The following is a 12,944-nucleotide window of genomic DNA, read 5'->3' as shown; positions in this document are numbered from 1 at the left end:
TACCATTTTATCCTTGTATAGTCTGCATTTCATGAATATCCTGTTATGGCATTAATATTTATTCATCTTGCACTTAGCTTCCCTAATCCCCTGTACTTGAATAAGTTATAAATTATAATGGAAAAATCAAGGAAGCAAGAGAAGAAAAACTATGTTTTCATTTTTTTAACCAAGCAAACAAACATCAACCAGTAAAAGACATTCTTCATCCAATGTTAATGTCTTAAATCGTAATGACCAACCTCCTTTCAAATCTCAAAAAGTTGAAATTGATGTTAATACTCTTGAACGAAATCCTAAAATACAAATTCCATTGTGGCAATAACCTATTAATCAACAAGATAAAATTAGAAGAGTTTGTATAAAAAAGGATCCATATCAACCTAAGCTAGCAGAGTATCTAAGAACTAAATCAGAGAGACAATATCGTCGATTTCAATACACTTGGTTTGATCAATTTTCTTGGTTAGAGTACTCTTCATCAAAGGATGCAATATTTTGTTTTCCATACTTTTTCTTTGAAAACAAAGTGCCTCGTTGTCCCACATTCACCACATAATAATGACATGAAATCTACTGAAAATTTAATGAAAGTAAGTAGACACATTGATAAAGTGTTGAATGTAAACACTTTTGAAGAAGTTCAGAAAAATCGGTTGCGACTTATGACAACAATTGAAAGTTTTTGATGGCTTCGCGTACAAGCATATGCATTTAGAGGTCATGATGAATCTTTAGCTTCTAATAATCAATGCAATTTTATGGAGATGATAAGACTTATAGGGAGATTCAACATTAACATTGATGATGTTGCATAAGAAAAAAGCTATGAAAAATGCAAAGTATACCTCATCGACTATTCAAAAAGAGATTTTGCATATTCTCGCGAACAAAGTGAGGAAAAAGATTTGTGAAGAAGTTATAGATGCAAAGTTTTATATTTCAGTTGACGAAGCCAAAGATGTATCAAATAAAGAATAAATTACTATTGTTTTGAGATTTGTTGACATTTAGGGTTTTTTACGAGAGCATTTTTTTTTGGAATTATACATGTTTCAGTTACTACTTCTTCAACACTAAAAAAAAAATTATGATGTACTCGCTCGATATAACTTGCATATCCTTAATATGCGAGGTCAAGGGTATGATGGTGTTATCAATATACGTGACACATGGAACAGACTACAAACTCTACTTTTTAGAGATTCCCCTTATGCATATTATGTACATTAGTTGTAGCAACTAGAAATGAGATTTCTATTTAGTTATTTTTTTTAAATTGACAACCATTATCAATCTTATTAGTGCTTCTCCCAAACATCATACCGAGTTACATTATGCGCAGGCTATAAAAATTACACATATGGTAGCTACTTGAGAACTTGATACTGGTAGAAGGGCTAATCAAATTGGTAATTTACATCGAAGTGGAACTACTCGGTGAAACTCTTATTTTGATTCTATTTGCAACTTAATAGATATGTACGGTATAACTATTATTGTGCTTAAAAGTATGGTTTAAGAAGGATCTCCTAACTCTATATGTGGAGAAGCTGATGGTTGGTTGATTGTGATGAAATCTTTTGAATTTATATCCATCTTATATTTGATGCATAAAATAATGGGGATTACTGATTTACTTTGTTGAGCTTTGTAGCAAAAATCTTTTGACATCTTAAATGTAATGGATTTTGTATCAACTATTAAAGCATTGCTTTAAACTTTGAGAGATGCCGGATTTGATCTTCTCCTTACATATGTGCAATATGTTTGCACATAATATGAGATTGACATCCCACATATGAATGCTTTGTATAAAAAGACTACAAGTAGTTCATGTTAGCAACAATGATCGATGACATTTTACTAGCACTATCATTATGATATATTTAACTCAACTATAGATTTTCAATTGGAAGAATTAAATTCTAGATTTGGTGATGGAACAGTGAAACTCCTTGTACTTAGCTCTATTTTAAAACCTAATGACAACTTTAAATCATTTAAAGTTGATGCTATTTGCAAGCTTGCTGAAAAATTTTATCTTGAAGATTTCAATGAAAAATAGATGTATTATTTGAGATCTCATCTAGAGCATTATTTGATTAATGTGATTTATCATAAGAGCTCTCAGAATATATCTATCATTTTTTAATTATATCGAGTATTAGTTGAAACAAATAAGTCATAGCACTATCATTTGATTGACAAGTTGATTCATCTTGTCATGACTTTACTTGATTCCATTATCACCATAGAGCGAATATTTTCAGCTATGAAACATGTTAACACTATGCTTCGCAATAAAATAAAAGAGGATTTTTGGAGATATCGATTCAAATTCGATCATAGATGAATTATATTCTACAAAACATAAAAGGGTGCAACTTTGATTGTGTAGTTTATTTTTATTTTTCTTCAATTTTATATACTTTAAATTTTATTTTTTCATATTTTATGTTAAGTATTTGGATTGAAAGTCAAAACATGTTATTTACAAGGTTAAATGAGTTAAATGATTGATCCTGGAAAACAATTTATGTGTATTTGCTTAATCAATTTTTAAAAGTACAAGTGAGATGTTTGTATGTAGAAAAAAAAAACAAGTAAATTCTTGAAAATAGAGGCATCTTGTATGAGAAAAGGTAAAAAGTACTGATGATGTGTTTCTCTCCAAATTAGTTGAAGGAGGAATTTTATTTACAAGGTCAAACAAAATTTTAAATCCTCATTTTCTTTCAAAACCATTTTAAAAAGCACATGATCGAATCCTCACAGTCTATTATATTCAAATAAATGAACTTTTTTAAAATACAGTATCCAAGTTGGCTTTGCTGAACCATTCGGATTCGAAGGTGGCCGGAGACGGGTGGCCGGGAAGCGTTATTTGATCGAAGTGTGCATGTAGTGTAATAATATTAGCATAATTAGCTATCACATCTTTTTGTTAGTCTACTTATATATTCTCGAGGGTCTCTGAGTTTTGACGTTCTGGAGAATGAAACCCTAAATGAGATGATTTGCTCTGTATTTCTCCTTCTTTACACGACTGTGGCAAAACCCGTAGAATTGAAATACAGTTTTGCTGTAATGTCCACAGAAACTGCTTTTCCCAGATTGTCAAGTCTTGATCAATCCACGCTTGATATATAACAAGTCAAATTGATATCCACATGAAATTGGTGGTCTCGTATTAAATAGATGAGATTATTTAACAAATGATATCCAAAAAAAAGAAAAGCACGTCGGTGTTGAAAGCAGAGACAGCTATCTAACTCCCAATGCGTCCATGGCGAGAGCGAGGGAGGAAGGGTTGATGGAATCACATGGGGTGGATTTTTGTATTATCTATTAATATTCAATGGTGAAGTACAAAGGCTCATGATAAAGATCCTTGATCGTGTTCTCACCAAATCAAGAGATTTCTGACAATGGCATTTGTTTCTTGTGGAAGGTAAATAGCCAAGATTAGGTTAGGTGAATGCATAAAGAAGGAATTGTAATTGCTTGAAATGATTTTATTTTTCCCTCTCTTGCGGTCAAACTATATCATACAAGCATCACCGTTGCCGGTTCTTCAACACTAAAAATCTCTGAGGCCGAAACTTCTGACTTTTTGTCTCTAATTCATTGTTTCTGGGATGACAGTTTGCGATTCAAATAAGTACAATTTTTTAGATTTTTTTTTATTAATATCGGTATTCGGATCAGTTTATACGAATTTCGATTAATCCTATGAGTTCTAAGATTAAAATTCATATAATTTTCTAATGATACTAAGATTTATGAAACTCAAATTGGTAACATGTAAAAAGCAAACTTAGGACCTGATAAACTAGGTTATATTCCTCATGGTTATATTTTTTATAAAAAATATTTTTTTGGATATTTATTGTTTTGGTTTGGTTATAGATATCAACCATTCTTAATTATTCAATGGGTGAAAAATAGTTATCGATATTGATAAATCCAATCTAAGACTCAATTCAATATATATTGAGTTATGGCTACTTGAGATTAGATCGAATATGAACATTTAAATTTGTTACTTAATAAATAATGAATATAATATAAATATGAATGATCGATAATGTAACTTAAATTTGATAGATGCTCATACAAACCTAAATAAATAAATGATTCTTTTTATAGATACGGTGCGGAGTTGTGGACAGGGAATGACAAGTGTCATTAATTCCCAAGAAAAAAAATTAGGTGAGTATTTGAAAACAAAAAATTTCAACAACACCAGAAAAACCTTATTTAATATGGAATATATATTAATTCAATTTCATTCACTTTTAGAATAAAAACTTTATTTGAAATTATTCTCTAACAAAAATTCTTTAATATAAAATATTAACACCACTAAAAAAAAATGATGAATGAATAAAAAATTAATTACAAAGAATTTTTAATTGATATATTTTTGTAAAATCCAAAATCCTCTATTCTACCTTGAAATTATAATTTATATAATGAAAAGTACTTTGTAGTTTATATAATCTTCAACACTAATAATTTTTTGGATTATAAATTTTTTTTTCTCAATTTATTCTTGGCTTGAGTTTGAATTTGTTGTAAAATAATTATCTGACCCATAATTTTTTTTTACCATCTCATTTTTAACCTAGGAATGAACAATATTAACAATAGCTTTCCAACTCTTAAACAATTTTGGTTTTTGAAGTAAAATTTATAGTCAAAACTATCAAGTTTTTTTACCTAATTATAGCGGGTAATTAAAGAAAAATAATGAAAATTAATAATTGTAATTCTACAAAAAGGGCTTGAAGGGTAAATTTTTTTCTCAGTTTGTAATTCACCACCGGACTATTGCATAACATTGACAAGGTCTTTAAAAACTGATTCTATTGAAAAAAATATACCGACAGAATCACAAAAAAAAAAAAAAGAATTCTTCTATCAATTCATAAATTAACCCGATCAATTTGAACCATTGGATCCGTCCATGTCCGCCTCCACACAAAATCCAGATCATTTATGAAATTTGAAGAAGTGATAAGTCCATTGTTTGGCCCCATCATACGGAGAGATTCGAAGCCTTAAACTAGTTTATGTACTTTGCTAATTGCATTAGTTGGAGTGATATTTTGAAAATGGCGTCTTAGGGATTGATGGAAGGGAAAGCGATTAAGACAAGATCAAAGCTGATGCAATTATTTTTTTGGTTCTTTTGGGTACGAGGCAGCTGCGTCAAATAATATAATTTTTAAAAATACTTTTTATTTAAAAATATATTCAAATAAATTTTTTAATATTATGATATAAAATCATAATAAAATATTAAAAAATATTAATTTAATATTTTCTTAAATAAAATATGTTTTTAAAATACAACTGAAAACAAACTTATAGTAGTTAATACAAAAACCTATATTTTTAGACCAGGTTATAGATTAGAATAGGTTAAATAGGTTAATTTTATTTTAATCAAATTATATATATATAAAAGATAACAATAGCAAATAGACTATTTAAAAAAAAATGACAACCTTGGAAAAAATATTTTTATAAAGAAGGACAAAAAATGTACATTAATTTTCATCTCATTAAATATAAAATAATAAAATAAAGTAAAAACAGGGACAAGAAACCCTGGCTCGAGTCAATCCGAGTAAGTATGATAAACCTATAACTCGGGAAATAAATGATGAGACAATCCAGATTAACCTCTCAAACCTGACGCCCAAGTCATGAGATCGGAATAATTCGGTAGAAAAGAAAACAGAAAAAATCACAAAGCTAAAAAGAAAATAAGTTTTTTTTTTTAAAAAAAATATCAACTTGCATTAACTTTCAAACCCGCAACCCTAAGAATTAGACCGGAAGCATTCCATATGAAAAAATCATGAAATTCATTTCTCAACTAAGTAAATGTTGAAGGATTAACTTGGAGAAATAATAAGAGTCAACTCGGGTTAAAATTACAATAACTAAAGCCAAGATACCAAAATAAGTAGATGCTGAAGTTTTGATGATTTAATTGACTTAATCAAGGGTGAATTTAAAATAATTAAAAGTTAATTAAAAACTAAATTAAAGTTATCCAATACCAATGGCAGAAGGTGCGTGGAAATCTGAAAGTCTATTTGAAGAAAACCAAGGGTGAATTGCCAAGATTGTCAAAACTAGGGAAAATTTAGGGCTCAATTGAAATGTTTTGAAAGTTTAGGGAGAGAAATTGAGAAAAAGCTTTGACAAATTACTTGTCATCTGATTCTTCATTCATAACACCTGAACTACATATCATCTAGCTACCACTCATCTTCCTCCTCTTCTAAAACCAAAAAATATTGCCGAGGTGTCAATTTTCTCAACCTTGATTTAACCTCTCTCTCTCTCTCACACCAAAAAATATTGCAAGGTTTCTCAACCTTGCTAGAAACCTTGCCAGTCAATAGATCCAACAATTGTAATCTATTTTCTTTGCCCCCAAGCTGCTGCTCCCATAACACAACAAAAATCCATCCTCTACAAACAGGACGACTGCGGAACAGGACGAGCTTTGTCATTATGCTAAAACAAGGACCTCACACTAATGTTATTGAACCCGGCCTGGTTTGGTGATGGGACCGGTCCAGATTTGTTAAAAAACCGGCCGGTACAATAACCCGGCAAAACTCAATCGACTCGGTAGATCAACTAATGACCTGAACGAGACCCGATTTTTTTTTCTTTTCAAATGTGGTTTTTTTTCTATACCTTTCTTTTTATATATTTTTTTAGTTGGTTATTAACATTTTTTAAACTTAATTATATAAATATTAGAAAAATATTTTATTTTTTCAATATGGGATTTGAAACCCTTTAGTATATGTATTTCATGTTCCCAAGAAAAAAGTTATTTTTTCAATGTGGGATTTGAAACCCTTTTGTATATATATTTTATATTCATAATAAAAAAGTTATATTTTTTCAATATGGAATTGGAAACCTTTTAGTATGTATATTCTATGTTTCTAAGAAAAAAATTATTTTTTCAATGTGGGATTTGAAATCCTTTCGTATATATACTTTATGTTCACAAGAAAAAAATTATGTTTTTTCAATATGGGATAAAAAACCTTTTGATTTAAATAATTCAAGTTAAAAAAAAATAACGTAATCTCTTTTCAGTGTGAGATTTGAAACTTTTTAATATATATACTTTATGTTAAAAAAAAATTATATTTTTTTGAATCTAAGATACAAAACTTTTTTGGTTTAAATATTTCAATTTAAAAAGATAATATAGTATTTTTTTAATGTGAGATAAAAAAAAATTAAATATTATTTTAAACTTTATTATTTACAACATTAATAATCTATATTTATATAATTCTTTTTTAATTTTTTTCATATAAAATATTAAAATTTTTAATTATTTTTAATTGTTTTTAAATTAATTCGGATTGATTTATAAAAACCGAGAGTCTATCCTTTAACCGATCACCCTCGAACTGAATGTGATAGCTATGCCTCAGACCCTCAACCATCAAAGGGTCAGATTTAGGTCTACGCCTTTCCATTTTTGCCTATAAAACCTTAAGAATGGCAGCTGAGAGGTCACTGTTTGAATAAAAAACCTTAGCCTCCTCCATCTTATTCCCTCCGTCAAAATAACACAATAAATAAATAACCTAGCTGCCCTTATCTCTCAGTAATTTCCAACCAAGCAGTCAGCCACGCACCCTCCTTTGAAAAAACGATAGCCCCATCATTTGACACCTGGCCAAACCACCCCCAACCTCAAGCTACAATCTTTAGCCGAAACCAGCATCTCTTCTCTCCTCGACCCCATAAACGACGACCTGTAGCTCACACCCACTGAAGCAACAACCAGTGACGAATCTTTCACCTACGGCAGCCACTAAACTCCCTCCCAGTAATTTCCTAACTCCTCCATATCAACAAACCTAAGCCCTCATTCCTATCAGCTCAGACACAATCATTGGTCTCTCCCTCTCCACCTAAACCGAACCCGACTCTCTCCCTTTTTGATCTCATCGTTTGAAACCATACAAAGCAGTACAATGTTGATAGTAGCAACGACAACGCCACCTGCGATGAACACTAAACTCATAACCTCCTCTCCACAATCACCATGGCCATGCACGACAGCAACACCCACTAGTAAAAGAGAGAGTCAAGGAAGAGAGTAAGAGGGAAATCAAAACAAAACTAGGAAAAACTAACCGAATCAATTAACCGAATCAATTCAGCGGAATACAATTCATAATTTACAAGTCCTAATCTTTTTCTCTCTTTGTGCAGTAAAAACAGAATCAAACAATGAACAAATATAATGCAACAATCACACAAATCAACACCAAGATTTTTACGTGGAAACCCGATGCGGGAAAAAACCACGGGACCGGAGTCCATCTAAAAACTTCCACTATCACAAATAATGGGTTCACAACGGTTCTTCCTCAGATTCAACTAAGGGCTACAACATATATATCATCAAGAACAACTTATTCTCATATTACAACAAGATTAAAGAGAGTAATGTTAGAGAAAAGCTCACAACACTGACAGCCCTGTTTTCTGTCAAAACGACCAGCTTCCATACCACCAATCTTCAATCCAACCGTTCAGAATGAAGAGGAACGTGTCTAGAAGCTTCTGTCAAAATCTCAGCCCGATCCAACAGTGAAGGAACTGGAAATCGAAGAAAGAAGACAGACTGCTCTGCTGCCTCCTCTTCTTTCTTTCTCACGTTTTTCTCCTCTGTTTCTCTCTTTCAAATCTGTTCTCTCTACTGCGTCTACAGTAGCCGACCCACATTAATTTAAATTCCAAGAGACAGCATGTCTCTTGACAATTAATATGGTGGTCCCACCATCACATAGTGCGGGACTACACAACAATATCCTCTCCTAGGTGGCCATTGACCACACCGTTAGCTTAGAAAAAGCAAGGGGAATGAGGTGTTTTAGATCCACTATATGGCAGTTACCACCGGTGACGGCGCGTGAACGCCACGCGCCGGTGGTGATGGGTGCATGTGCCACCACTTTTCCAATAACCTTTTTGGCATTCTCGGACACACCATCCACCTTGGAAGTTCAATCACTAATCTCATACCATTTGTTGAAATATTGGTGAAATTTTGTTCACTTTTGTGAGTGTGATTTTTGGATTGTTTGGACATATGTAATTTGGAATGGAGTGTTGTTTGTTTTCATTTATGGAGTTTGATGAATTGTGGTTTGATATGTTATGGCTTGCTTCGTAGGTGATGGATGCATGTCTTTTTAGCGTGTGTTAGTGCAAAAGGATAAACAAAAGAAAAATAATATGGTGGTCCAAAGCCCTTTTTTCCATCCATGTTAGTCTAACGTGCATTTTAGAAAGCAATCCAAAATTATTTAAAGGATAATAATACAGTTCTCGAATCTTATAATTTTTAATTTAAATATATTTTTACTTATGTCAGTGTAAAAAATAATATTAAATTTTGATTAATATTAATCAATATCAAAATTTGAAATATTTTAAGACCAATATTTCTTATAGCATGCAAATGAGAGAAATAAGAACAAATACTTGCAAAGATTGGTAAAAAAGCTCAAAAATTAATGCTTCAAGTCAAAAACTTACATGACACATGTTCAAATAATAATTTACATAAACCATAAATGTAAATCAATGTTTTTTTTGGGTGATGCAATAATATAAAAAAATAACGATAATGATGTTAATAACATTTGATTTCATTTGATAATTACATATGCACTAATAAGATGTATTTGCTAATTTTAAATATATAAACAAAACTAATAATATTTTTTTATTATCAACAATCATGTTCATTGGTCATAAAAATAACTAATCAATCTTTGGATAATTCTAAAATATCTTATAACATCAAATTTCAATTGACTCATAAATAAACAATCATCATGATATTTATAAGTATCAAAATTAATGAGTAATTGAAAAGGAAAATATTATTCAATTTGAAATTGATTTGTCTCGGGAATTTAAACATTTTAGTGACTAACAAATCATTTATAATATAAAATCTAAATTATAAACACAAATATCTTAACATATAGTCACAGGAATTTAAACATTTTAGTGACTAACAAATCATTCATAATATAAATTCTAAACTGTAAACACAAATATCTTAACATATAGTCATAATTTATCATGTTTTTAATATTTTTTAATTATACTTAGGAACATATAACAATAATTACTTCACATTAAAAACAGATTAAAATTCTAATTATTTCAAGCAATTCATCTTTATACAAATGTTCCTTATTATTATCAAAGGACATGGAAGTGACTTCCAAAACTTATGATAATAATTATTTTTACAAGTGAAAATTAATTTTTTTTTATTTTTTATCATCAAATTCTCAACTCAATAACTTAAACTATTAGGTAAGGTTTCAAGATATGATTAATATTATTCTCTAACATACCTCCTCAAATAAAAACCCTTTAAACTTAAAACTTGCATAGATCCACATTACCTTATATTTAATTTTTATCAAATAATAGAAATAACGAGATTCGAACTTATGACCACTTAATTATCAAAACTCTAATACTAATCAAAAAAACTATATTAACTCATTTAAATTATTAAATAAAATTTTAAAATAAAATTTATATTATTTTCTATAGTCTTGACCATACTTTCTAAGTGCGCTGATGTAAATCCATGTAGTCTTGCCAAGGAATATTGCCAAGTGTCTAACTACCACTTTAGTTTTGGCTGGTGACCATAGTGAAATTTCTAAACCCAATTACCCATTTGGAGTCCATTATCGGGCTATTTGTTCAGTCTATTACACTATGACCTCTCTTCTCTTAATCCTAACCAGATTAAATTCCAACCTATGAGCATATACACATTCTGCACAGTTCTCATCTCTTCTCAAACAAAAACACTTCCACTACTAAACAACTTCTTTGAACCAAACAATAAAGTATACAAATAGCAGCGATAGTTTTATGAAGAAAATTATATTTTTCTTCTAACCCTTCTAATTTTCACATAGGTTTATGATGAAAGAAAATGTATGGTTATAGGGTACCAGTTTTCTAAAAGTCTATTTGGTATTGTAATAAAGGTTGCTTTTCAACATACTTTTTGTTTAGAAATATATCAAAATAATATTTTTTAAAAATTTATTTTTAACACCAACATTTCAAAATAATCTAAAAACATAAAAAATTAATTAATTAAAAAAAATTCAAATTGTTTAAAAATATTTCTTTACTGCAAAAATAAACAGTTATTAAATAGACTTTGTATTCCATACTTCTATCAAGTGTTATGCAGTTTAATACAAAAACTGCTTCTCAACATTGACCAAGAGTATTATAGCCTTTAATATTTATTAATTAAAACCATTTAAGATTTCATTATCACTGGTCTATTTGGGCCATATCTTACTATTTATACTAAGAGGGAGGCTTGTCAGATGTGATTTTTATGAGTTTTTATATTGTTTCATTAATTTGAAGCTGCAGAGCTCTTCGTTCATTTGATCATGGTTGCTTTTTGTTGTTGTTGTATATATTGGTAGGTATTTCCACTCATATAATAACTTTTGAGGAAGGTGCATTAGTTTTAGATGATTCAATGACTCAAACACCTGCATACTGCTTCAACCAGGAGATAAAAAACATGTAGATTTTAGTTTTAAGATGGCGTGTTCTGTTTTCTGGTACCAGGAGTTATCTGTGGAGATGAGATGGATGCTACAATTTTAGGTTCTCGTTAGTATTAGAATTGCTAATTTGATGGCTAATGCACTCTACTCTACCAGTAAATTAATATTTTCTATTGATCAGTACCTCTTGTGAAGCACTTAAAAGCAAGCACAACAGATTAACAAGGATTAAACAAAAAAGGAAGAGTATTGATCAGCACATGAATCGTTTTATTTAGGTTGCTTGCAACATTGTTGTATTTTATAGTTTCCTATGGTTGGAATGAATTATTTTCTCCTGTTCATCCAAAAATGAAAACAGTACTTCATATGCTTATGAGAGGATCAAATACAGTTGGTATTAGGAATTTAATAGAGAAAATAAAGGGTCTTGCCACTGTTAACATTCTAGTAAGATTTTATGATAATGAAGCATTATGACCCTAGCAACAATTCATCCCATCAGGAGTGAATTCAAACCATGGCCCTTGTTCTCATTTTACACTGGCTTAAAATGGCTTCAAGGGCAAAATATCACCCCATAATTAGTTCTACCAGGACAAGTAAAGGTGCTTGTTTGGTCATCTTTGGGATAACTATAAGTCAGGGCACCTCTGCTTGAAAAACCTAGAGAAATCTGTTGGACCATAATTGCCAGAATTGCAATCACCTGTTTCACACCTACCTCACCCGACTCCATCGAAATTGCAGGTTGTCCTTGCCCAAATACGGTTTGCGTTGTTTAGGGATTCGCATTGATGGTCCATAATTGGCCTCCCTCGAGTCTTCGGCCACCACCGGGAACAGCTGCAGCCCAAACAATGTAAGGGCATTGGTTTTGGATTTCATGCCCATTTGTGAGGGCTTGGGTTTGCTTCTACAAGAGAAAGGTCACAATTGTTAGTGCCTTTGGATCAAGAGCAATGTAAGAAAGTTCTTCCTCGAAGGATAATGCACTTGACTAGTTCAACAAATGCCAATGAATACGCCTGCACTGTTTCCAGGACTGATCAATATTTTCATTAAGGAGCAAACTCTTCATTAAGCTTCTAACATTCTTCTATAAAAGAAAATCAAGCTATTCTATAAAAACAAAAAAAACAAAAAACATATCGAACATATAGGAATTTGCTATATTTTTTAGGATAAAAGGAACATATAGAAAAGGGTGAGACGAGATACAAAAATTTGCTATATTTTTTAGGATAAAAGAAACATATAGAAGATAAACTTTGGTTGGTTCAATCTTTAGATTAGGGT

The sequence above is a fragment of the Populus nigra genome, chromosome 3 (assembly GCF_951802175.1).
Source record: "Populus nigra chromosome 3, ddPopNigr1.1, whole genome shotgun sequence".
Classification (NCBI taxonomy): domain Eukaryota; kingdom Viridiplantae; phylum Streptophyta; class Magnoliopsida; order Malpighiales; family Salicaceae; genus Populus; species Populus nigra.
Note: the sequence above shows the minus strand (reverse complement) of the source record.